The sequence below is a fragment of the Oreochromis aureus genome, linkage group 20, assembly GCF_013358895.1.
Source record: "Oreochromis aureus strain Israel breed Guangdong linkage group 20, ZZ_aureus, whole genome shotgun sequence".
NCBI lineage: Eukaryota > Metazoa > Chordata > Actinopteri > Cichliformes > Cichlidae > Oreochromis > Oreochromis aureus.
The window spans coordinates 1240016-1267653 of NC_052961.1; the positions used below are offsets into that span (position 1 = coordinate 1240016).

Here is a 27638-nt window from a genome sequence, read left to right on the forward strand (position 1 = left end):
ACACACACACACAGCTACTGCTATAAATCAGTCACTGATATAACAGATCTGACATTAAGACACTTTCCAGAGCAGAAACTCATCTCTTGTCCAGCAGGTGGCATCCTTGCTTCATGAAGAAAACCACCTCAGCCTTTGAGATTCCTTCAGACGTCTTAGTCTGCGGTCTTGAAGGTTTCAGTGCTCCATCGATAACACGATAGACTGCAGTGATGAAACCTCTCTGCCTCCATCAGCTTTACACAGGTGTGGTTAGGTGCAGCAGCTTCTCCCTGCTATTCGAGACGTAACTACGAGCTGGAATCAACTCAGAGCAGTCATCCGACTCTTCACACTCCTGTGTCATCATCATCATCATATGAGACCATATACGCTCCTTCTTTTTGTTCTTGGACTCTTAGACTCACAGCTCAAAATAATCCTTCTTTATCTGATCCTGGAGCCTCTGTCTGAAACAAGCTGCCTGAGCTCCTCTCTTTTTAACATAACGTTTACACATGCTCAAAGAGCAGGTGGGTGGGGCTTTATGACATCACAAAGATCCCAGAGGAGAAGAAAGTGTCACAAACAGTGTTTTGATCAGTCCGCAGCCTGAGCTCACAGACATCTCACAGGCTGGAGTTTCTGCCAACATGTAGATTGAAAAACTTAATAATCCATTAATCTCAACAAGAGTACAGTTAACAATGTTGCCATTTATTAATTTATTTATAAAGTCAGAGATAAACTGATATGTTTCATGTTGTTTATATTTATTTTTTAATTAATTCCCCATTACTTTTCTTTTTTTCACCTGCATTACATCAGCTGTTCTGACTTAAATCAATAAATCAACAGCCAGTCTCACACTGCCTCGAACGACGCAGGAATACATGCGATAAAATATAAAAGGCAAATACAGAAATGATTCATTCTGAGGAAAATAAAAAGAATAAAATGCAAAGAGATGATAAACAACAATGTGTCACAAACACCTGCACCTAGTGTCAGTTTGGTGCATTTAAGGACATGTTTAATGTCATTTTTGCTGTTTTAGGCCTCCATACAACAACAGCCACAACATGTCCATGTTTGCTGGGTCAAAGATGAAGACGAGCAGAAATGTGAAAACACAGATGTGACCGAAGCAGGCCGCCTACATTCCTGCCTTTGACTGTGAGCTGTGGCTGATAATCATGACAGGCTGCGGTCTGCAGGATGGAGTGCAGCTCTGCATCTGGCTCACGGAAATGAATCTGTGCCCCGCTGCTGCTAAACCGTCCGCTTGTCTTTCCCCGCTCAGGCCGACGGGCTCCTAAATAAGTGATCGTGGAATAAATGGTTTGTGCCGAGCGGGCGGGATGGATGCACCGCCGGCCTTTCATAGCTCAGCGCACTCACAGACACACAAAGGAGCCACATTTGAAACATTAGCCTACATTTTCCTCCAATTTGGGATTTAATTAGAGACGACAGGACGGCGGAGTAGAAAGAGCCGGAGCGTCTGAACCAGCTGAAAAAGATGCAAAGTGAGGAAAATTACAGATAATTGAAGGATGGAGAGAAGCAGGAGTGGAGGAGGAGAGGAGGCGGCGGCTGGACTGTGAGGCAGAGAGAGTGGAGACGGCGGAGGTGGTGTCAGTCGGTCAGGGTGGGGGCTGGGGGTGACAGAGGGGTGGAGCCCAAACTGCTGCATGGAGAGGGAGGAGGAGAGGGGGGTGGGGAGTGAAGGAGGAAGGTGCAGCAGCAAAGAGGTCAGGAGGGGGAGGGGGAGGAGGGAGAGTCCTTTAAACTGTTTCTCACTTCGTTTCTTATCCAGGCGGAGCTGAAAGGAGCAAAGTTGGAGTTTACTAACCAATCAGCTCGCAGCATTTAGATTCACATCCAGCACCACTCTAGCAGGGAGGGAGGGAGGGAGGGAGGGGAGGGAGCTGTTTGTTTGTTTATGTGTGTGAGGAGTATTCATGTGTGGAAACGAAGGACAACCTAATTCTGATGCTGCCTCACAAATCCCCCTCAGCTGCCGGACCACCATCCCCGCCTGTGCCCCATCCCTCCATCTCTGCTCCATCTCTGCTCCATCCCTCCATCTCTGCTCCATCTCTGCTCCATCCCTCCATCTCTGCTCCATCGCTGCTCCATCTCTGCTCCATCCCTGCCCCATCTCCACCTCTGCTCCATCCCCCCATCCCTCCATCTCTGCTCCAGCCCTCCATCCACACACTGAGGGGATTTCTTCTCCGCTCTGTTTTGTCTCTTCTCTGTCCACACTGGCTGAACAGGGAGTGGTCCTCCCTCTCTCTATCTTCCCTTCCTTCATCCGTCTGTTGTGCCAATCCTGAGCACTGATGCGTGTACACTGAAACTCCTCCCCCTCTCTGGATCCTTGTAAACACTGAGACTGTCGCTGTCTGTGGAGATGTTTGCGTGGAAAGACCCAAAGATTTAACGGCTGAGACTCGTGCACGTGTACGGCAACAGTCCAGTGTTCCTGATGGAGTGTTCAGTTTCAGATACATCAGTATTTGCTCCTTACAGCCAACAGCAGGAGGAGGAGGAGGAGGAGGAGGAGTCCAACCCGCAGCTACAGACATATTCCCAGAACTCCTAGAAGCGTTTTCCTCGCTTAACACTTAAACTCACATTTCCAAAGACTCACACTGACGACAGGAAGCTGGAATCCCCACAGGACACCAGGACAGGTTTCGAACCAGCAACCTTCCTATCGTTCTCGTCTCGGTCTCAAACACTCTAACATGCTTTTATTGTGACACTTAAAGCTCCTTCTTTTTGAATCTTCAGAGAAGCTTTGCAAGACTCACAGCTCAAAATAATCCTTCTTTCCCTGATCCTGCAGCAGTCTGAAACAAGCTGCCTGTGCTCCTCCAGCTTAAACACAACTTTGTCATAACGAGCTTAACGAGCAGCTACGCAGAGAACAGCCATGTTTCCGAGCTGCGCCGTTCTTTATGCGGACAAATAAAGTGTCTCTTATCTTATTTTGAAGGATGTAAAAGAGCCTATTTGACTCTACATTCTGAGAATAAGGCAGCTGTGACTGGACTTTGAGCTGGCAGCAGTACACCTGCGCCCTCTGCGGAGGAAACAGGTTAGGCGCCCCTGCCGAAGGTCAGACAGGCCGGGAGGAAGATGAGGAAGACGAAGGTCGAGCTATAGTCACTAAACATTGCTGTGAAACCTGCACCTTCTGGCTCAGCGGGGTTTGTTCCTCAAGGACAAACTCAAGTGCAGCAAAGGTCACCTTCCACCTCCCGTTCATGCTTCTCCTCCATCTCCCCGCCCCCCCGGGCAGCGGTGCAGCCGCTGCGATGCATATCAGCGTTCAGCGTTAGGCCGAGGCCTGAGGGACAAAGGTCTCCTCGCATCATTAGCACACAGCCCTGAGAGGAGCGCACAGGTGAACCACGACATTGACAGTCTGTCACTGTTTGAGTCTGAATGCACGGGGGTGCATGGAGGAGAAGGAGGAGCAGGAGGAGGACGACGCTGCATCAGCTGACCAGGAAATGCACGCCTCAGTCAGCGTGCGCTTTTGTGCGTTTATGGCGTGCAAAACATCCCGTTTTCCATCACAGGACACGGAGCAGTGACAAAGGCAGGGCTCGTAAATCCCACGCAGGTTTTACTGTGTTGCTCATACCGAGGCTCAAAAACGCAGACCGAGACCACGCTCGCTTAGACCGAGGAGGACGATGCTGTCCGGCCTGTCAGATCTGGAATATCGGCAGATTCATTCCGCCTGCAGCTGAAAGCTTCCAGGATGAAGCAAAGCAGAATGTGAAGAAACAGCCGCCGACTGAGGCGAAGTCACGGCGGGTAAAGCAGAAACGTCTCTGTGCGTCTGTGTGTGAAACATTTCAGCACTCGACGTGAATCGTCTCGTTATCCGCCACACACACACAGAAGCTCTCTCTGCATGTCCGTCCACCCGGAGCTCAGTGAGCGTGAACGCCCATCACGTTTCGTAAAGGATGACATGAGGTTGCATTTAAACGCACCAGGTCGGCGTCATTTTAGCACCACGGCGCCACTGACACTAGTGACGAGATCAAACTGAGCCCCACCGTTGCAGAGCTCAGACCTGACCGAGGAGCTTCCACCAACACCGCTCCACGGCCGGCACTCAGACGTGAGTTTGTAGATTTCGGGTTAGCTCCCATCTTCCAGTTTTCACAGTTTTCTGGGATCGCGCACTGATACGGGCTTTACCTCACACTGGAAACGTGCTCTTCATCCTGGGAGATGCTCACATTCACCGGGAGAGCCTCAGAGCAACAGACTGACACATAAATCAGCTGAGGCAGTCCCATCTCAGAATCATGGCGAGATATCTCACAGCGGCGCCGAACAGTAAACCATCTGCTGCAGTGACGCGGGTCTTTGATTTAAACTGGGCGTTAATTAGGATGATTGTTTCTATGCTGCAGTGGAAATAAGCTCCTCCTCCTCTCAGCCCGACACTCACACACTCTGACATGACGACACGAGAGTCGTCCTCAGCAGCTGTGGATAAAACACATCCGTGGCTGCACACTCACACACACTCCACCTCATGTGCATTTCACAGTGTGTGAATCACTCACTCCTGTTTACTTCCTTTAAATACAAACATATTCAGCACCACGGCGTCACTAGCTCGCCGTCGTCCTTTTAAACACGTACGTGTGCGACTTATATCTAATTAAAATGTTACGCACCAGGTGAGGTCGGTCTGGCTGTGACAACAACAAAGACCTGGACTCGTGAAACCTGACGTGTTTGCACTTCCTGTTTGCCCCTAACACCCCGCCCCCTGTTCTCTAAACGCTTCTCTCATCTTTGGTCATGTGATCTCTGGAGTTTAGCAGCAAGCTGCAGTGAGTCCGGCATCATCTGTGACAGCAGTGCGAAGACGTTCCAGAGGGAAACCTGTACATCCACACCTGTCACACACAGACCCTCCCACAGCCCATGTTTATGCTCCACCCTGACGACGAGCTGGATGGAGACGCGCACGCTCACACAAACACTGCGAGTGTGTTGTCCTTTCTACATTTACACAATTATCTGTCAGCTGTTAGCAGCACCGCATTGATTTTGGTGTCATTAGCAGGCTCCACACCGAGGAGAGGACGAGGAGGACGAGCGGGGGAGGAGGAGGAGAACCAGAGAGACGCCAGGAAAGGGGAGGAAAAGGGAGACCGGTTCAGGGAGGTAGATGATGGAGGGAGAGGCAGCGGTGGAGGGGGGTGGGGGGCTCCAGTGGGTCATTTCCTGTCGTTTTTCATTTGAGGCTTTGCTTCGCAGCAACAGCGAGAGGCTGTCCTCCCCCCCAAGGAGCAGACCTGAGCGAGAGTGGTAACAGATGCTAATTCCTTCACTCCTCCTCAGCCACCTGTCCCAGGGGAGGAGGAGGGAGACAGAAGGAAAAGAGGAAGAGGAGGAGGAGGTGTTGGTGGGCTGTGACTCCCCTGCGTGGGATTACACTGGATTATCCCGCTAAGACGCAGCATGAGCTGCACACTAGTTCGCAGAGCCTGACGCCCGGCGACGCCCTGCCCCGCCTGGCATCGTCATAGCAACCCCCCCCCACACACACACACACACACACACGCACCATCCGCTGCAATGTTGGTGGTGACAGCAACACTCTCACTGACAGGACCAGCTGACACACACACACACACACACACACACACACACACACACACAGATCTATGGAAGGCCAAACATGAGAAATTAACAGATTCATCCCTCCTGTTATCACGTTACTGCTCGGTGTTTTATTCATGGTAAATAAACATATTACTCAATCAACACATCAGTAATAAGTTACTTCTGTGTTTCTGTAATTCCTTCATTTCATTCACGCCTTTCTCGTTTTGGTTGTGTAACTCAGATGAATGATTTATTCAGTCATCCAGCTGTTTTGTTTTGGTGGTGGGAGGAGCCACCTGCAGAGTGACGCTGCTTTCAGCTCCTCTGGCTGCAGAGCCACTAATGAACCTTCACATGGACCAGTTTGTCCAGCAGGGTCAAACTGACAAAACCTAAAAGCAGCCTCCACATGACCAGGCCCTCTGGCTCCTCCCCTTTTCTTCTGATTGCCTGCCCCTCAGTATGAGCAGCAGGTGGGCGAGGCTTTCCCATCTCACAGGGATTACAGCACATACACTGAGCTTATTATAAAGAACTTTATCATGTCTAATATATATAGGAACAAAATGAACTTTCCTGGAAATCAGGTTGTTGTTTCCAGACTGATTTCCAGGAAAGTCGTTTTAAACTCCGTAAAAGATCCACACTGTCAGGCACACGCATGACGAGCATCTTTACTGAGACATCAATCGACTGAAGCAGCCACACTGTGTCTGTGGAAATGCAGACAAAGACGAGGAGAGCCAGCCTGCAGGAACCTGTGCACACCACAACTTCAGGACGCTCTCTGTCCTGAAGCTTGGGGTCAGGAAGGGTCGGCGTCCCGATAACGCCACCCCACAGGGGGAGGCACCTTTTATAAAACAGAATTATTATTTGACGGGCTGTCAGAAGCACATGCTGTCGTGCAATGACGCACCGAAGCGGTCGTCATCATTCACCGGAGCCACATCTCGGGCATCGGCGCGTCTGACAGACCGTCGCTTCCTCCCTGACCTATAAAATCAGAGCAAATGGAAAACAGCATGAAGACATTAAACTGCTCTTTAGGGCGGCGGCACTGGAAACAGGAAGGCGGCTGGAGATGGATGATGTGTTTTAAAAGACGAGCAGGGAGAGGAGCAACAGCTAAAAGCCCGATCAGTGAGATGGATGGTGATGGAGGGACGCAACTCCAACCTACAGCGAAGGGGAACCGCATCACTTTCTGCCGCTCGTCGCTCAGATTTGTTTGAGCCTTGGTTTCATCTCTCGGCTGTTTGTCCTCCTCTCGCCTTCCTGCTGAAGCTCCGTCACTGACACCTCAGCCCTAATGAGGCGGAGGAGGAGAAGTGATGGAGATTCTGTCCTGCAGGGCTCGGTTCTGTCACGGATGTGGACATCAGGAGGAGCTGGGTGGGGTTCCCACCTGTCAGTCATAAGAGCATGGCTGCTGAGACGTGATGGGTGGACCCTTAAAGAGGAATTCATGGCCTCCATGAACAGCATGGACCTGCGTGTCTTACAGATGCTCTGCCGAGTCACAGCAGCGAACTTGCATCCACCCATGCCTGGTCTCAGGACAGCCTCGCATCCCCCTCCAGCTCCTTTGTGGGGACACTGAGGCGTCTCCCCGAGTCTGCTCCGGGTCTTTATCCCGGTAGGACATGCCTGAAGTGCTTCACCTGGGTGGCATCTAGCATTTGTTCCCGTCAGTGTGAAGGAGCAGCAGCTCTCCTCTGAGGACGCTCTCAGACCCACAGCTGAGGGGAAGATCGAGCAGTAAACCAGCAGCTTCACCTCCACCTTCAACAGGTGGACGTGACCTTCAGGACCTTCTGACCTCCTCACACATGTAGGAGAAACATGAAAGGTCCTAGAAGCTGAGAGGCATGAGGACGGGTGCACAGAGCCTCACACGTTTAGTCAGACGCACAAACTACAACACCAAAAACCATAACATGCACGTCGCAGAGGTCATGAAGTCATGGTTAGCTACCTGCAACCCTTCAGACTGGAAACCAGTGATGCTCTTTCTCTTTCTCCAGTTTCTGCCTCCACCGGCTCCACAGCATGACATCACAGTCACAGCGTGACATCACAAACAGAAAACCTGCAAACATCTCATCAGAGAAGATTCCCACACCTGAGCCAGGACGAGAACCAACGGCAGCGTGTGTGTGTGTGTGTGTGTGTCTGTGTCTGTGCGTGTGTGTAGAGGGGGTGTAGGTCAGCAGAGCAGAATAGGAGGATGGTACAATCAGCAGAGGAGTAACAAAGACACGGCTGTCACAGCCTGCCACTGCTGCTGACACACACACACACACACACACACACACACACACACACACATCCTTTGTTAGCCAACACTGTAGCGTGTGTGCTCTCTGTGCTCTGCAGAGGCTCGCACATGCACACTGGCTCATTGTGCCGCTCAGACACACCCAAACGGTCACGAGGGTCGGACACTGGATACCCAAACCTGTGTGTGTGCGTGTTTGGGGGGCTGCATCACATGCAGCATCATGCTACACAATACAGCACCCAGATGAGGCGCGTCAGCCGGACTCGGTGCTGCAGCCTCATGGATCCTCCCTGTTTCAGCACAGACTTATGAAGGAAGATGACTCAGTAGGTTAAAGTGAGGAGAACTCCATGATTATGTTTACATTATGAACTAGATCAATGAGCAGACACCAGGACCATCACTGCTGTTTATGATGAGTCTCACAGTAGCTCAGGATACTGTATATTAAAGATGGTTGTTACACCATCTACTCGAGTGTTTTTATCGAGTGACTTTATTTGGATGACAGGGTGGAGTGCTATGTTATCAGCTAATGCTAGCTAGCTTGGTTAGCATAGACTATACAGGAGCATACCTGCTAATCAGTAACATCCAATGAAAACCCCCAAATATCACTCACAAACCTGAAGCTCCGCCTTCTTGGATGCTCTGTTAGTACAGTGACCTCACAGCAGCCATGTTATTGGTCACATGATGTCATTAAAAATGCTCCAAAAGGCTCCAACAGCACAAACACGGTCCAAGGGTCCAGCTTAGCCTAGCACACCGCTAGCAGCTACAGCTGCACGCATCACCACCCACCTGTCAGTCAGAGACCACGCCCCAAATCACCTCCGTACAGGTGTCATGAAGGACGACGTTATCTACAGAGACCAAACAGTTTGCGTGTCAGGCTGTAAACATGTTTAACATGGGCGTCTATGGGGTCTGACTCTCTGCTGCCTCTGCTGGATGTCAGTGAAAGTGCAGGTTTGGGTGCTTCGACCATCTCTGCAGGTCGACGTGTGTTCACAGATTTAATCAGTGTTGGGTAAGTTACTTTAAATTAGTAACTTAGTTACATTACTAGTTACTTCTATCAAAAGTAACTCAGTTACTTCAAGTTACTCGTTACTTTCAGGTAACTAGTTACTAGGAAAGTAACTTTGGTTTTACTCAGAATTCTCTTGTTAATGTGTTGCTTCCGTAACGATACCCAGCCAGACTGCCAGTCTTCTAGCTTGCTTACTTGCCACAAGTGCACTGTGCCACCTACCAATAGAAAGGAAAAAATAATGTGCACATTTCACGAGAGAAATCACGCCTGGACCGTCGTTGACCGCCGCCATGATTCTAGCCTGCTTTTACATCCAACACAAAAACTGCAGTCGTGGTGCTTTTGATTGTACTCAGAACTTGGAAATTCTGCCTTCTGAATAGGAAGATGTAGGTAACACCAGACTGCAGATGAGCTGCATACAGAGCTGGACTGGGACAAAACAATCGTCCGGGCATTTTGACTAGAGACCGCCCACCATTATAGGAAAAATCATAAAGCCTTTGAATGAAAATAAACACTGTTGTGACAGTGATGTACACTGTTCTGATGGTATATATGTATCAGTCTATCAATCGTTTGTTGTAAGACTCAGATAATTATTTTTTTAAAAGCGAGACATTTTAAATGAGAATAATAAAGAAAAGTATTTCCTTGTGCCCCCTTTTCCTGTTAATGCCCTACCTGCCCCCTGGCATCACTTTGCTAGACCCGCCCCTGCACAGTTACCAGCTGTCAGCTACTTAGAAAAGGATCCTGGTGTTATTTGTCTCTCAGAAACAGTTCATAACTTCCCTTCAACTCATCCATGTCACCTAAAAGGTAAACCTGTTTCTCCATCACCTGTTCAGCTCTGATGATTCAGTAAGGACATCTCCTGGTTTCATCTGCATGTTTCCCTCTCACCAGATAACCAAACCGATATCATGACCAGCAGCTTTACAGCTGTGGCTCCAGCAAACATCAGCTGATACTAGAAATTAATATTAAATAAATTCTAACAACAGCTGATCAAGCTTAAACGTGCTGCTGTTGTTTAACGCGACATCCGCTGGTTTCCTCTTTCTGGCGCAAAGTGGGCGATAAATAAACAAGAGAGAAAAGCCGATCAGCTGATCATTGATCAGTTTCGTGATTGAAGTAGAAACAGGAGAGGAGAGAATGAGAGAAGAAGAGGCAGCTGTGCAGCTTCAGCTTTGTGTCTTTTTCATTGTAGCTGAAGTCCGGGACAAACTGTGTTCCTTTTCACCTCAGTACGAAACAGCGTAATATTTTCTCTGAATACCAGACGATTCTGTTTTTTAGGGGACGGTTGGCAACTCTAATAATTAACCGTATGAACAAAATAAAGTTCAACATCAGTAACATAGCACCCACCCAGCTGTATAGAAACTCCGTCATGCTAGCTAGCACGCATACGAAAATGTCAGCATACCGAAAATAAACTCCACCTAAACTTGGTTTATATCTGACCCAGATAGACTGCAGGTCATAACTTCTTACCTGAAGTTCAGTTCACCTGACACGCGGACCGGCGGCCGCTTCGGGTCTCTCCTCTTGCCTCCCTTTTCCTTCATCCACCTGCTGGCCTCCACCACTTGCTAATGTTATTGAATCTGTGGAAGCTCCGATAGCCACCACACTAAGTAATCAGTAACTAGAGCCTATCTAAATCCCAGTAACGAGTAACGCGTTCCTGGTTTTGGCATAATAACTAGTTACCGTGCTCGTTACCACAATAATAACGTAGTTACTGTAACGCGTTACTTAATAACGCGTTAGTCCCAACACTGGATTTAATTATCTTAAATGAAAAACATGAAACTTTCTGAGCTTAAAATAATCCACAGTAGCAGCGGTGTGTGTGTGTGTGTGTGTGTGTGTGTGTGTGCGCATGTGTGTGTGTGCGGGGAACTGTCATTAAGAATTAATGGATGATGGTGTCTTCTGCCTTTAATGGTGGCAGCGATCCAAACGTGTGGATGAAATATTTAGCATCGCTGCTCCAGTTTTCCACTGAGTGAATTACACAAACCCGCTGAGCCAAACCGGCGGGGAAAGCCCGGGTCACTTTTTTATGCCATGATGAAATTCATCATCTCAGGCGTGGAGGATAATGAGGTGAGATAATAGCTGTCACGCCGTAATCCACAGTCAGCGCAGTAATGCAGGATCCGGGCACTCAGTCAACCAGCTAATAGGATGGGACGAGCACAACGGCAGCGAGCGAGCCACCATGCCAGCACGACACACACACTCTGTCCTCTGGTGTGTGTTCCTCTTCCTATGCCCTCTCACCCACTTCCCTCTGTGGGCGGGGCAGGTGATGAAGGCTGCAGAGGTTCGTGGGTGAGATGGCGAGCAGGCCTGGAGTGAAGGCGGCCTCGCTGCCAGTACAGAGGGACCAGTGTTCACCTAAAATAACTCCCCGCTCTGTAATGGTCTGCAATAACTCTGACAGACCGCAGACTTCGCTACACCACGCTGCATGCCCTCGAGGCGCAGTCACAAACGTGTGACTCCACCCAGAAAATAGCAACTCCAAAGAGTAAAATATCGACCCTGCAGGGCTCCTGGGCCGTGTGTGTCTTTTATATACAGTCTGTGGTGTTTCTAAGCTGATATGTGCACGGCTCATACGCAGCACCTGAGCTGCTCCGATGCCTCGCAGTATTTCCCCCGTCTGTCCTCGTCATGCAATATTAATCGAGTCCAATCAGCAAAGGGAAGGTGGCAGACCGTGTGAGCGATCCAGTCCATCCATCACATCCCTGCACTCGCTTCCTGTTACGAGCGGCAGGAGGCGTGGCTGCGTGCACACGCTCGACATGTTTGACGAGCCTCAGCTCCTCCCCTTTAAACGTGTAATAATCACACAAACAGTTTCATCAGAGTCTGTGTGTGAGAACCAGAACACTTTCACAGGAAGTGACGAACACAACCACAAAGTCTTAATGTGTTTCAGTGTGTGTGTGTGTGTGTGTGTGTGTGATGGGGGATCAGCAGAGAGGATTACATGTCTTTAAACAGAGACTGATCTGTTCTGGGATCAGCAGGATTAACTCTGCTGCTGCTGCTGCTGCTGATGAGCCCGTCGCCGCGGCGTTCATAGAGAAGCAGGCGTGTTCTTATTTCCTGACGAGGCGTGAAAGAGTGAGACGCAGCCAGCGTGCTGTCAAGTTTAAACATGGGGCCTGACTCACTGCTGCCTCTGCTGGACATCAGAGGCCCTGCAGTTTGGCGCCTCGTTAGAAGGCGGTTCTTCGCAGGGCTGTGCGATAAAACGATACATATCAGATGACGATATGAAAACGTCTATCGTTTCATATTACGCTATCATTTGTTTTGTGTTGCAAAATAAACTGTTTACGCTTTATTTTTCATGGTTCTGACGGTCGCTGTAGCGGCTGTATCCATTTCTTAAAGTTCGCTCTTCCTCTTATATTTAAAATAACCACCCTACAGACGGACAAGTGGCTGTTTTTAAGCGTTGTCGTTAGCAACGACGACGGTAAACCCAGCGTGTGGCTCCGCCGTCCGCTTGTTTATTTTCCACATAAAACTTTCACAATAAAGCTGAAGATCCTATTGAGATTTTTCAAAATAAACTGAAAAGATGACAAACAGAAGGAGCAGTCCAAACAAATGGAGGAGGGGCTCCATCTGCAGCATGGACACGGGTTGGTTATGAAAAGTCTGACACGGACCAGAAAACTCTACTCAGGAAATGATGCAGGAAACCGCTCCCCACCTCAGACTCGAACACGACAAACCTCTGTACCACTTACACAAGAGTTTACGGATGAGAAGCAAAAAAGAGCCGACAGGTGCTCCAAATACACCTCAGACTCCAACGTCAGAACAGGCTTTTCCCCGCAGCACGCCGTGGAACAAATACTGGGCGGCTAAAGTCTAAAAATGTATCGTTTCATGCATCGGTCAAAACACTCCAGGCACACGACGCCCAGCAGAAACTCTTCACACAGGTCGAGCTGCCCGAGATTCACAGAAGTTACAGAAAATGTAGCATTTCTGTGATAAATATCGTTGTCGGGACAATAAATGTTTATATCGGGATATGAGAGTTTGGTCATATCGCACAGCCCTAGCTCTTAGGACAACAGACTTCCTCCTGTGCAGACCGACACTAATACATCAGAGTTTCTGACATTAATGGGATTTTTAACCACATGATGTAATCTCCATGCTGCTCTGACACGCCAACAGGAAATCAGTTCCATACACGTACAGCAGACCCTGAACGCAGCACGGCCTGGGTTCCCCTTCATCTTCTTCACTGACCTGATGGTTTCTGATGGTTTGTGTTCAAGTAAAAAGAGACAAAAACAATAAAATCTGCAGTTTAATTAAAAAACAGATGGTTTGATTCAGATGGGACACAGAGGCCGGATACTGGAGGCTATTTTTAATTAGTGTGTGTGTGTGTGTGTGTGTGTGTGTGTGTGTGTGTGTGCTGCTGTGATGGGGGTTGTTGCACAAAGGGCTGAGATCAAGCACACGAGGCATTAAAAACACGCGTGAGCGCCACATTTATCTCTCGCCTGTGTATAATTCATCACACGTTTCACATCATGGAAACATCTCCACAGCTCCACCTGCACCTCCGGAGGCTGCACCTCCTCTGTGAGAGGAGGAACCCCCCACAGGGAGCAGGAGAGGAGGCGACTGCCTGCAGCGAGGAGGCAAAGAGCCGTCGATGTTCCTGAGTGGGTGAGGGGAGGGAGGCGCCGGACAAAGGAGGAGGATGGAGGAAGAGATGCAGAGGGGGCGGGGCTCAGGCGGGCGCTTTGACTTGATGTCACACACGCGGAGAGCAGAGCTTACAGCGCCTCGACAACGTTACCGTGGACAGGAAGTCGTCGTTTGGGCAGACGTCACTCCAACCCTAACCTGTCTTACCCTGCATTTTACTTTGAAAGTATCATCAGGAAAATATGAATCTGAAGTCACGTTTGAGGAAAGACATCTGAATATTAATCACTGATGGATTATTCTCTGTTTTTAATCATGCTCGTTACTGAAATATGGCCGAACCCTAACATTAACACTGACTTATTAATAACAAATCATCAATCATTAATAAATGTATTAATCATTTATTAATAATAAAACAGAGGAAAGAAGAAACGAGTATGAAAACTGAAAGTGAAACACCAGAAACAAACATCTCTTTGTGGACATGAGGAAACCCGTGTATCCAGAATTCCTGCAGGCCTCGAATGCGGCGATCCTGGCAGAACACATCCCTCCTCTTCGCTCGCACTGATCACACTGATCCTCACCCTCCTCTCCCTCTGCCTCGCCTTCATCCTCTCCCCTCGCTCTGCCCCTCATCCTCTTCCTCACCAGCCTGATTTCTATATTTGGGTGGGAGGGGTTCTTTGTTTATTCTTCATCCTCTCTCCTCCTTCCTGAGGCGTCCACAGTCAGCCTGTTCATTGCTGAGCGAAGCAGCTTTGATAGAAAGTCATGTGACCCACCTCTGTTTGTGTTCATTAATAGCGAGCGTTGTCAACGCTGCCCCGATGACCTACTTTCCCAAGCGGCAGCGCCGTCAGCGTTCCTGCGTTTGCCTCGGACGTTCGTCTCACCAGCGGCGAGGAGTGAATGTCTCATTACACACCTGCACGCTTTCATGCATCACCTCTCCAGATGAGAGCTGTGCCGTCATTGGTCAGCTTTAAGTCACCGCTGGGTGTGCGTGCGTGCGTGTGTGTCTCAGGCTGTGACGAGGCTGCACACGCAGTGACGGGTGCAGGTTTGACCTTTCCCAGCTGATCCTAAATGAAACCTGACGCAGACAAACGTGTCTTCATGTTGCCGGGTGTGAGGATGGCGTTATGAACAGGTGGAGCAGGTGGGCTCTCCTCCTGAGCGCTGCTGTGTCCGTGTTCTACAGAAACACGTAAATGCACCACCTGCAGCCGGGGGCTGGTGGTGTACTGACTTACGGTGAATTAGGTTTGCTTTATGATTTTGGGGTTAGACATGAAAGACTGATGTGGAGCTGATGTGGGCCGGGGAGCGCGAGCAGCCGCTGCTGAGGATCCGGCCGGGACGTCTCTTGTTTCCGGCTCGTTCTCTTCTTCCTCGTCTGCTGGAGATGGCGAGCGGATCGACTCCGTCGCAGTTAAACTCTGTTTCTCCCTCAGGTTTCATGTCTGCCCCGCCCAGCCGTGGTCTGCTCTCGCCCTACGTATTCTCCCATCAGGCGGGACAAAGTGACTTTCTATCAATGAAACTTGTCTAATGTAAGATAATGACTTCCTTGCTGAGCAGATATGGGTCTGACTCCATCATTAGGCTTTTTCAGTGCTGCTGCCTTTTCACTGATCTGATTTGTCTCAGTTTTGTTTCTGAGCTTAAAATTGATTTTTTTCTTTATAAATGGAAGGAAACGCAGCAGCCTGTGTGAGACCGACGCTCTGCACCTAGGTCGGAGACGATTCCAGACACGGAGACTAAAGACGAGATTTCAGCTGCAGACTTGTTGAGAAACATGTCCTCCAAATGTTTTTGGGTCTTTCTGAAAAATGTCTTCTTCTTCCTGTGTGACATTATTGAAATCATCAAGGTTACAATTCACAACGTCGGCATTTTGTGGAATTCTCAGCATGTTTGTGTTAAACACTTTATTTCTGATGTGTGAACAGATTCTGAAGCCAGTAAACAAATGAGCCTGCCTCAGCAGCCAGCAGGCGGGTCTGTCAGCACCAAACAGCATCACCGGGCCTCAGATCAGTCCATTAATCACTACAGCAAACCAGGGTCAGAATCAGGGTCAGGACCAGGGCCAACATTAGAGGAAGCTGAGGCGCTCTTCGTCTCGTGTAAATTAGAGCTAGTTTGCTTAACGTGATGTCTGCGCTGAGGCAGCAGTGACTTCAGCCAACGGTAAACGATGCAGTGACACAAAGCAAAGCTCTGACATGTTCCACAGTTCAAACTACAACCAGTAAGTCGGGCAGCTTTACATTCACAGCATGTTACAGTTATAATGGAACAGGTAATTGTACAGTGATTTTCAACTGTGAGCTGTGGTAGAGAAGAAAGTACAAGAACTTCCCCAAAGATCCACCCAAGGTGGTCCAAACACGAGCTGTGGGTGCACTAACAGGGTTTTTAACAGCAACAGTATTCTGGGTAATATTATACAGAAAACCAGAGCTACACCAGAGCTACACCAGACCTAAACCAGAGCTAAACCAGAGCTAAACCAGAGCTACACCAGAGCTAAACCTGAGCTAAACCAGAGCTAAACCAAAGCTAAACCTGAGCTAAACCTGAGCTAAACCAGAGCTAAACCTGAGCTAAACCAGAGCTAAACCAGAGCTAAACCAGAATTAAACCAGAGCTAAACCTGAGCTAAACCAGAGCTAAACCTGAGCTAAACCTGAGCTAAACCAGAGCTAAACCAGAGCTAAACCTGAGCTAAACCAGAGCTAAACCAGAGCTAAACCAGAGCTAAACCAGAATTAAACCAGAGCTAAACCTGAGCTAAACCAGAGCTAAACCTGAGCTAAACCTGAGCTAAACCAGAGCTAAACCAGAGCTAAACCTGAGCTAAACCTGAGCTAAACCTGAGCTAAACCAGAGCTAAACCAGAGCTAAACCTGAGCTAAACCTGAGCTAAACCAGAGCTAAACCTGAGCTAAACCAGAGCTAAACCAGAATTAAACCAGAGCTAAACCTGAGCTAAACCTGAGCTAAACCTGAGCTAAACCAGAGCTAAACCTGAGCTAAACCAGAGCTAAACCAGAATTAAACCAGAGCTAAACCTGAGCTAAACCAGAGCTAAACCAGAGCTAAACCTGAGCTAAACCAGAGCTAAACCTGAGCTAAACCAGAGCTAAACCAGAGCTAAACCAGAGCTAAACCTGAGCTAAACCAGAGCTAAACCTGAGCTAAACCTGAGCTAAACCAGAGCTAAACCAGAATTAAACCCGAGCTGTGAGCTGAAGATAAAACCAGCGACGGTCCTGTCATCACTTTACTGCTCCTCACATCATCCAATGAAGCCACTGTCAGCATCATCACGCACATGTGAGGACCACAGCGCACAACATGAACACACAAAGTTGACTGTGACTCACACACAGCATGTGTGAGGGGATCACATGGTGTGTGTGATCAGTGTGACTGAATGAGTTAAAACAAAACAAAAGGCCTCTCTGTCGCCCTCAGCAGCCATCACGCCTCCTCTGAGGGGAAACGTCACACTTCCCTGGATGAGTTGGGATTTTTGGGCAGCCGTTGGAGGTCTACAGATGTAAACACTTTTCCGAACTCGCTTGGGTCGGATTTGCAGCTAAACGATGCTCCTATAAGCACCGTGAGCGATAAAAGAGCAGCAGCAGGGTCAGCATGAGCAGGAGCTCTGGTTGGTTTGGGGATCCAACCCGAACAGAGCTGCACTTCTTCTGCCCAGTATCAACAAACGTGAGCATGGACGCCAAACCAAGCTAAAGTTAGCATGCACGCTGAAGTAGACAAGCTAGCGATCGTTGGCTGATTGGCCCAAACTGTCAGCGCCTGTATCCAGGTACTTCATGAACCAAGCTAACGAACTCACCTGTCCAGATTCATCCAGCCTAACAGAGTCATATGCTGAGCTGATCAACCAGCACCAGTGTCACAGGGCAGTGTACCAGTCCACACTGATGTTCATCTTCAGTTCTTCTGCTGGTCTTCATCAGCAGCAACCTTAGAGGCTGATAAATGAACCACAGCTACAGAGGGACCTGGTTGCGCTGGCTCCCTCTGAGCTCTGAGAATTTGCTGCTTTGAGCGCAGAATCATCTATTTTGTGACATCTTACAGAAGAAATTCCTGAGTGAATGGAGGATGTTGCTGTCAGCGTTGTTCGTTGGACAGGAACGTCTGATTCTCAGCTCAGACTAACCTCAGAGTGATTCTCGCTGGTTCCCTTTGGTGCTGAGGCTTCCTCTGCATCGTCTCAAAGAGGATACGTACCCAAGTGCACATCTATCACGGCCACAGTTCAAAGTACTCCTCCTTATTCTGCAGCAGTATGTAAATCAAAGAGGCCTCAGTCAGCGCTCGGTGTATCCCTCTGACATCTCCTGCCTTTATCTCCCCGTTTAAATTCTCTCATCATCATTCTGTTTGTGTTTCTGATCTCCAGCTCTGCTGCTCCCTGCCTCCTACTTTCTTCCTCTCATTATCCAAACTGCAGTTCTTCCCTCCTCTCCTGCCTCCGCCGTGAAGAAGGCGACACGTGTTGAACCCGCAGCTTGACTCACCTGAGACCGAGGCTGGGGTTGATGGCGTAACCTCGCAGTAATACGTGCACATCTTGACTTGCACTTCCTGTTCCCTCTGACGTGCTGTTCTGTTGCACCGACAGCCCTCGTCTTCATCACCAACAATGTGCTGCTCATGTTAGCATGTTTGGCTTTCAGCGTTTTCTAGAACAAAGCGAGCTGAGTGTCCTTTTAGCGAAGCTCAGACGAAATCGACCAATGAAAGAACCCCAGGGGTCGCTGTGAGGTCGACCTCCTAACTGAGCCTCCACAGCCCATGTGACCATTTCAAAGACAAAAGCAGTCAGGTAACGTTTTCATGTCCGAGGAGCACATTTGTCCTCGGCTGTGCCGGATGCTGCGTAGTGTTTCACACGTTTCACAATAAGACACTCTGTAAACGTTTAGTCGACTGAAATAAATCACACTTTGCTGTCACACATAGCGCTGGGAGGGCGGGGCAGGGTGTTTCTACACCTGGATAAAGGTGGAGAACAGCCTGAGGACGAAGCCGTGCTGTGGATCTCGCACACTTCCTCTAACACTCAGCGATCTTTGGAGCAGCAACGAGCGGCAGTGTGGCGTCAGGGTCAGGAAACTTCACACAGTAGCACCAAGGCAGGGGTGGGCAATTCCAGGCCTCGAGGGCCGGTGTCCTGCAGGTTTTAGATCTCACCTTGGGTCAACACACCTGAATCACATGATTAGTTCGTTACCAGGCCTCTGGAGAACATCAGGACATGTTGAGGAGATAATTTAGCCATTTAAATCAGCTGTGTTGACCCAAGGTGAGATCTAAAACCTGCAGGGACACCGGCCCTCGGGGCCTGGAATTGCCCACCCCTGCACCAAGGAGACCACTGACTGAGAAAAGACAGCAGGTAAACATATGAGAGGGTTACCTAGGCAACCGGAGATTGGGATGACGACCAACAGCCAGCCGTCAGTGTGACGTGTGTGAAGGGGCGTGTTTTAACCTCGTCCACAAACCTGACCACACAGCGTTTCAGGTAGCGTCCATCCTCAGCTGACCGCCTCTTACACAAAAGATGGGCGTGGCCTGTGGTTTGAGCACCACTCAGCAGCCGTTAGACACACCCCGACCCTCCGCCATGTTTTTATATGAGCCACGCACTCTTCCTCATCACGTCTCCTTCCTCCACCCCACTCACTGCTTCAGCTCTCTGTCCTCCACACATCTCAGTGTGTGTGTGTGTGTGTGTGTGTGTGCGGCCTTGAGAGGTGAAAGACAATGCTGGGAGCTCCTCCCTGCCTTCCACACCTTCACACACACACACACACACACACACACACACACACACTTGAGGAATACAAAGACCCAGACTATGGAGACTCTCTCCTCCTCGACCTCGCTCTCTGCACCACTCCCACACACACATTCCTGCAGCATCAGCCACACACACACACACACACACACACACACACACACACACACACTGCTAGCTTTGCGGTTGGCTCTGCATCCCTCGCACCTCCCCAGGTTTCTCTCTTCCTAGCAGTCCTGTATCAGCTCCTAACTCGCCCCTCGAGCCTCATTCATCCCGGAGACCTTCACCATCTCTGACTCTGATCTCTGCTGCTCATAAATCTCCTCCTATGTTTCACACATATGGCCAAACCCCCCACAGTCAGCCCCCGTCTCCCCCTCAGAGCTGATGCATATATCCAGTATCTCTCGCTGGCTCGTTCCTTTCTCTCCGCCAGCGCCTCACATCCACTCCAAACTACCCCGAAGGTCTCGCTATCTACCCACACCTCACCCCAGGGTACTATATGTCAACCTGGCACCCCTGACCTCTGCTGTAACCCCGCCCCCTCCACAGTCCCACATCCTCCGTATTTACACAGAATAAATAATGTGCTGTATTTATTCCGCTCCATAAAACTTTGCGTCCATCTTAAATTATGACTTTTAAGGCTGTAACCTAAACAGATCACGTGTGTTACCACGTGACCTTCGACCCCGACACACAGTCATTTTAAATGCACACACACAAACGGAGCGAGAGGCTCAAATTTATCCGTCATGCATCCGAAAACAGCCAGAAGCCATCAGGCGTTTGGGAGGCGGACCTCGCTGCTTTAATCTGACGTCTCGACTTTTATGTGAAAACTTCTGAGAAATGTATCGAGTCAAATACGAGGAACGGAGTTCAGGCTGTTCATAAAGTTTGTCGTAAAGTGTTTGACGGAGGTCAGAGGACATAAAAAAATCAAAGAGACATAAACCGGAGGAGAATAAAGAGCGGCTGCTTCTCTGCGGCAGACGCCGTTGGTTCAATAGTCTGGAGCAGGATTTGGAGACAGCGCTGCATTTACATCCACCCACACACACACAGCCTCCATCTGCTGTCTGCACACACACTTTACCCAACTTTACGACCTCGCTGTAAAACTTGACTGCCTGTCACAGCTCACCTCCGTCTGTAACTACGTACAATCTCCGCACAGCAAACTCATCCTGATGGAGCCACCCAGCCCAGCTCCTCCACCTGATGGAGTTTTATACTGGAGTCACCCTCACAACAGCAGCAACAACAGCAGCAACAACAGCAGCAACAACAGCAGCAACAACAGCAGCAGCAACAGTGCAAAAATCAGAAAAGAATATCACAGTTTTAGTTTTAGTTCAAATTAGGCTTGAATGAGGCGCCTTCAGTCTGCACACACACAGTGTGTGTGTGTGTGTGTGTGTGTGTGTGTGTGTGTGTGTGTGTGTGTGTGTGTGTGTGAGATGAATGAAACCATGAAGTCAGGCTGAGAGATAAAATGTGGTTTGATCCTCGATCAAAGACAGGAAGTGGAGATGAAACTGCAGTTCTGTGTCGGGTGAAGCTCGACGCTCTTCTTCAGATAAAGAATCTGACTGTGAGCTCTCACTTCTCATTGTTCCTGATACAGCACCTCCCATCACCTCCCATCACCCGCTCCTCCGGGGCTCCTTATCGCTTCAGGTAAAGCCAGAAAGCCTCACCTGGCCCTGATGCTCCCACCTGAGGAACAGCGCGGCACTCTAACGACCGGATGCGTCATTGACACATGAAAGCAGAACCAAGCCATTGTATTCAGAACAACGTGGACGAGCAGTCCTGGAACCAATCAGAGCTCAGCCTGAGCCCCTGAGACGGGAAGGACCCTCGACCCTTTGTGTCTGAACTCTTTACAGCAACTTTCACGTCCCTGAAAAAGTTCCTGAGAGCTGCAGAAAGCTTGCGTGGAAGCGGCGCTCGGGGGCGGAGGGAGGACACGAGCGCTGCACTTTGTGTTTGCGTGAATAGATACGACATTGAACAGAGAGAAAAGGAGTGAAGACAACACAACGCCACAAAGCCTGACCCGAGAGTATCATCGCTTCTGTTCACAGAACAATGCCGGAGCGCCGGAGGACGACTGATCGGCCTCGACTCTGCGCGCACGTATTCACGTGTCTTCACACGGCGAGAAGTAAAACATGAACAACGGAGAGAGATGAGGAGGGCGGAGCATTAACAGAGGAACATGACGAGCTGGAGACGAGCGGCTCCGCGGCCTCAAACGACTCATCGGGATAACGACGGAGGAAGAGTGACGGAGCGACGAGCATCAGTGTCCCGCTGACACCAGCATGAGCTCGTCACCAACACGCCATAGCTCAGGAGACACGAGAAACACTGCTGTGACACTGAAGCTGTTTGAACCTCCAACACCTCCACCCTCAAACACCACCCACCATTTCTGCTGCAGCCGAGGAGCGGAGGTCACGTTCAGCGCTCCTACAATCTCATCAGGACGCCACGCTCCACCCAGAGTCCCACAGCAGCGAGCGGACCAGCACCTGAATGATGGTGGAGCTCGCCATGTCACAATTATTGGTTGGACTCCGTCAGGGCTGCCCGTTCAATTCAACGGTGTCAGGGTCGGCGAGCTGAGGGTCGGCGAGCTGAGGGTCGGCGAGCTGAGGGTCGGCTGGGGTGTAAACTTCAAAACTCTGCTTGACGTTTTTCTGCTCGTCAACACTGAACTGAGCCTTTAATGAAATCAGCAGCAGAACAAAAGCATCACAGGCCTTGATGCTCGGACACGCCGCCACACGCTCGCTACACGTGTGTGGATTAGAGCGGCGTGACCTTGTCCTTCAGCTCGTCACACACACTCCACCCTCTTCCTGTCAACCTCCCCCACAGCGCCCCTCAGCCACTTCAACAAACAGGTTTGAGGTGTGTGTTTGCTCACCTGTGTGTGAGTGTGTGTGTGTGTGTGTGTGTGTGTGTGTGTGTGTGTGTGTGTGTGTGTGTGTGTGTGTGTGTGTGTGTGTGTGTGTGTGTGTGTGTGTGTGTGTGTGTGTGTGTGTGTGTGTGTTCTTATGTTTTATGGTGCAGGTTCAGAGGACGTCCAAAGGTTGGCCCCATAAAGTGTCCCAATCTGAAATTTGTACCCATTGTTATCAGCTGCCCCCCGCAGAGGGAACATAACCCCACATAACACACACACACACACACACACACACACACACACACACACACACACACACACACTCTCTCTCTCTCTCACACACACACACACACACACACACACACACACACACTCTCTCTCTCACACACACACACACACACACACACACAGCCACACACACACACACACACACACACACACACACACACAGCCTTTAAGGCAGTGTAATAAAGTAAAGAGGCACACCTGAGGGGTGACCTCAGGTGTGTGGGGCCTCAGAGATAAGAGCGGGGACGGCGATGTGGACAAATGTCGTGTTTACTCGTGCAGTAAATCAGAGTTGCACAACGAAGAGGCCAAAAGTAAGGACGGGCTCAGCAGGGAGCGAGCTCTGACTGCACACGTGCAGAACATCTGACGCCGCCGTCGTCACCGTCGGGTTTTTCTTCTGCTGTTTGATCTGCAAAGAAATGTGTGATATGAAAATGCTAAATATTGTACATGCAGGTAGCTTCTCCTTAAGCAGCCAATGACGGCGTGTGTGAGACCGCACAGTCCAGTGATGACTAACGCTCCTTCCTGTTACTCAGCATCGCTCTCCATCGCACGAATACAGACGAGACGGAAAACAGTCTCGTCTGTGACAGAGCGAAGGTCACGGGAGCGTTCGGAGGGGAACGGCGAATCTGCAGCGAGGCCTTCCCCCAGAGCAGCCCGAGGTCAGATGGGGGGGGAGGGGCTTCAACCCTCCAACCACATCAGCCAGATGTTTTAGCTTCAGTCCATCCTTCCTCTATCCTCTCATCTCCTCTAATCCCTTCCTTCCTCACATTTATCCTTCAACTCCTCTCCTCTGCTGCCACATGTTAGCAGAGCCTCCATGAAAGGCTGGAGCTCCGCCTTCTGTGAGTGACCTCACAGCAGCCATGTTATTGGTCACATGATGCCATTAAAACTGTTAGCAGCTACAGCCGCCTGTGTCCCCATCCACCTGTCAGTCACAGAGGCCACGCCCCGATGATGCAAGCAGGTGAGTTGGTGGTTTGTAGTTTTCTCTCAGAGCAGCTGATCCATCTCTGCTCTGTCACAGAGTGATGAAGAGTCATCTGAGCAGTGAATATCTAACACATATTCCATCAGCCTGCTTTTTGTTCTGCTATTAGTGACGTCTGCGTTTCCCAGAATCCGCTCATAAGTGACCCGAGCGCTGCTTTCAGCCTCGCAGAGTAAGAGCCAGAATAATGGGCTGGGAAAATTACAACGGCCGCTGCAAACCCCATTAGGCCATTTCCACAAAACGCTTCACATCCCACAGTGCAACACACACGCACACACACACACACACACACACACACACACACACACACACACACACACACACACACACACACACACACACACACACACACACACACACACACACACACACACACCAGGCTGCAAGCAAGTCCACGCCGCTCTGAGAGCTCACCGGGTTTAGTCAGACGCTTGTTTAAAGGGTGTCGAGGTTCGAGTCTCTAACAGAGCTCATTACAGGCAAGCAGGAGGCTGCAGCTAATTATTCACACACACACACACACACACACACACACACACACACAGTCTGTCTTTATCTTTGACTCTTTATTTATATTTATTGATTTCTTCTGCTTTTTGTTTGTTAATCGTTTTCACTGTGTTGCAGCGGCTCGGTCCACACTGGCTCCTTCTCCATGATGTTTCCAGCATCCCTGGTAATTAAAGCAGACATGCAGGTGAAATTCCCAGAGCTGAGCACCATCTGAGCGCTGCTACAGACCGGAGCCTGCTCCCTGCTTTGTGCCCTGCGAGCGTCAGCATGAATAACCTGCAGCAGCTTCATGCCTGTGACACAGAGCGCCGCCACCCTGATGTTTGATCATTCACTGAAGGAAACTTCCCAGAGTGCATTCTGGGTAAACGTCAGGCTTCATCAGGAGTCAGATGAAAGTCTCCCTTTTAGCTGCAGGTGATACCAGGATGGTTCCTGCTGTGGTAAAAGCGCCTTCTGAAGTTTCCTCCAGTGAATGATCAGAAACAGATCAAAGATGGAGCTGAACAAATCTGATCTCTCCATCGTGACTCCTGCAGTGCTCTGATCGCCCTGCAGTTTAGAAAGGAAATGTTCATGTGTCATATTGTCTCGATGCGCCGGCCTCCATCAGGGGAGGAGGTACGCAGGATTTAATCTAATGCTCCTTCCTCTGCTCTGCCTCCAATTCATACCTGACCTCCACCCTTCAATCCATCCTGCACCCTCATCCTCAGCCTGCCATCCCCCAGCTTGATTGCAGGGGTGAGGGGCAGTGAAGGAGGAGGGGGTCAAAGTCATCCTGTCACTTGTTTCCACCAGCCTACTTTCCCCGCTGCGCCGCATCCGACTAGGCAGGCTGCCACCATGTGCGCGCACGCACGCACACACACATGTGTCCATACATGTATGGCAGGGAGGTGAACTCTGCTCTCCTCATCACTCTTCATCCTGCCCGTCCTCCTCACAGCTCACCTGTCCATCCTCCTACCTGGACACAGTCTCTCAGCACCGAGGACACGAACTAGGAAACATAACCACTACAATAACCACAGCCAGAAAAAAGGAACAGGAGGTCAACTATTAGGAGCAAGTGCAGCACAGACGACATTCAGGATCCTTAACTCCAGCCGTCCTCGTGTCAGTAACCTTTGTGATGTGAACAGAACAGCGTCTGCATACTGAGGCGTAAATAACTGCTTTGTAATCTGTGCTGCAAATAATTCCCCACAGCAGACGGTTTGTTACACAGGACTGAGTGGGAAGAGCCAGGACGGCGTGAAAACATCACCTCCACTCGCTTTTCTCCTCAGTCAGAAACATAAATGTCTTTGAGCGCTCGCCTCGCTCGTGCAGGACGCTGGACAGTCTGACAGGTACAACACCCGGCAGGACGGAGAAGCCGTCCCGTTACCGGGCACTGAACTGTCGTCCAGAATCTCGCAGTCTGAAACCCAAACGTTACGGAGCGTTTGATAATGATCGTGAAGGAGAATGACTCAGTGGATCTGTCATGGCAGTAAAAGCAGTTTGATCATTTTGAGCCGACTTCATGTTTCATGGTGAGGTTGATTCAACTCTCAGCAGAATCCATAAGATCAGGTGCTCTTTGTTCCTGATGAAGACCAACATGAAGCTGTGCAGCACATAAAAAAAGGGAAACAGGTTTTACTGGAACATCTGTAACAGCAGCAGCTGCAGACAGTTTCCACCTCAGTGTGTCATGTGATCAATATATTGGCTTGGCTCTCCTCAGTTTCATGCTCTCCCTTCCTCCTCCTCCTCCTCTTCATGATGTCACCCTCATCATCCCTCCTGCCCCGTCTCCATTCCCCTCTCCACCCTCAGCTTGTCCCCTTTTGAGAGGATCTGTGATGTCAACTCCATCTCCTGACGAGCCCTCTTCATCCTCTTCCTCCAGCCCACAGAACGAGCCGGGAGCCTCTCAGGGGGCGGGTCAGCAGAGCAGAGGATCTGGTGTGGATGTAGCTTTGGGGGAGGGATGAGAGGACGCTTAGTGGCCAGAAACGAGAGGCAGTGGAGGGGCCACTTATGAGGAGTGCGTCCCCTTGGAGGCGGCGTGATGTGGAGAGGGCAGCAGCCTCTCAGAGAGCGCGGTGAAACATCGACGGCAGATGACGGAGCTCTGCCGCTGGCAGGGAGAGCTCAGGCCGTGGTCGTCTCCTCCAGCAGCTGAATAAATCTACACAGACAGCCCGAGTCAAGGTTAACGCTGCCGCAGAGCTGCTTCACCACCGGCTCTCATATCACAACTGTCAAATTCAAACAGCTGGACGGAGCCCAGGCTCTGGACCTCAGTCAGCACCACCGTCCTAACAGAGCCCACAATCACCAACATTCATGATTAATTCATACAACACACAACGAATGACGTGTTCTTTAAACACACGCCTGCGTTTGTACTCAGGGTCTCATGTTTGTTGGTTTCATCAGGACATCCTGCTGCTGGTTTCTTTAAACCCAGTCACCCACCAACCATGACTGAGTCTTTATTCAGTGAGAAATGGTACACAGACAGTCTTCTGATTATTAGTAGCTTATTTCAGACTCTTTGTTAATCTGATGCTGGCCACTCACACTCCTCTAACCTCCTGCTGAGATACCACACGTGCTCGCTGGCTGCTTCGTGCAACCGTCTGTCGACGCTCGTTTTTCCTGAACCCGTCGCTCGGCCTTGGCGGCAGGTGTCAAACCGTCAGTCTGAACCAATCGCCAAAGCTCTCCGCCTCAGCTGTAAAGCCAAGCGGAGGAGAAAAGAAGCCAAGGTGGTGCTCAGAAGCTTTTAAAGGTGATTTACTGGCTGCTCCTGAACACGGCGGGCGCACCGTCTGTGCAGAAACGAGCTGACGGCCGCTGAGGAAACGCCCACCTGATATTAACACGGCGAGTCGGATCAAGCACAAGCTGTTCGGCTGCAGCTCCTCGCTGTCAGAGGGAAGAGCCGCTGCTGAGCGCCAACACCGCTCACAGTAACACGAGTTTAAACTAGTTCCGCTTTGACTTTAAGGAGCAGCTCCATGAGAGTGCAGAAGCAGCAGGAGCCATGACCGGCGCTGCTCTTAGACACCTTTACAGGGCGCCGGGGGCGGGGCCGTGATAATAATTGCACAGCTCTCCTGACGGTAAACTGACGGGCAGCACACAGAGGGGCCCTCGCACTGACGTGAAAGAGGATCAGGATTTCTTCATTTTTAAAGAAGACGGCGATCGGAGGCCACAGGAAGTAATCACGCCCGTCTGAGCGTGTCGGAGATTCCTGGTGTGCATTAGAGGCCAGGAGGGGCTTTCTGCCCGCTTCCCTCTTGGATCGGACTCTAACCGAGCAGGAAGCCACTTCACCCTCCCCTCTGAGTGCTGTGGCATTTGGACGCC

At 50.2% G+C, this 27638-nt stretch overlaps 1 protein-coding gene across 6 annotated transcripts in view; it reads right to left on the reverse strand.

The window, feature by feature from the left end:
• Positions 1–27638, reverse strand: part of LOC116328013 (nucleolar protein 4-like) — a 113902-nt gene that overhangs the window by 15143 nt on the left and 71121 nt on the right. The window lies entirely within an intron of this gene.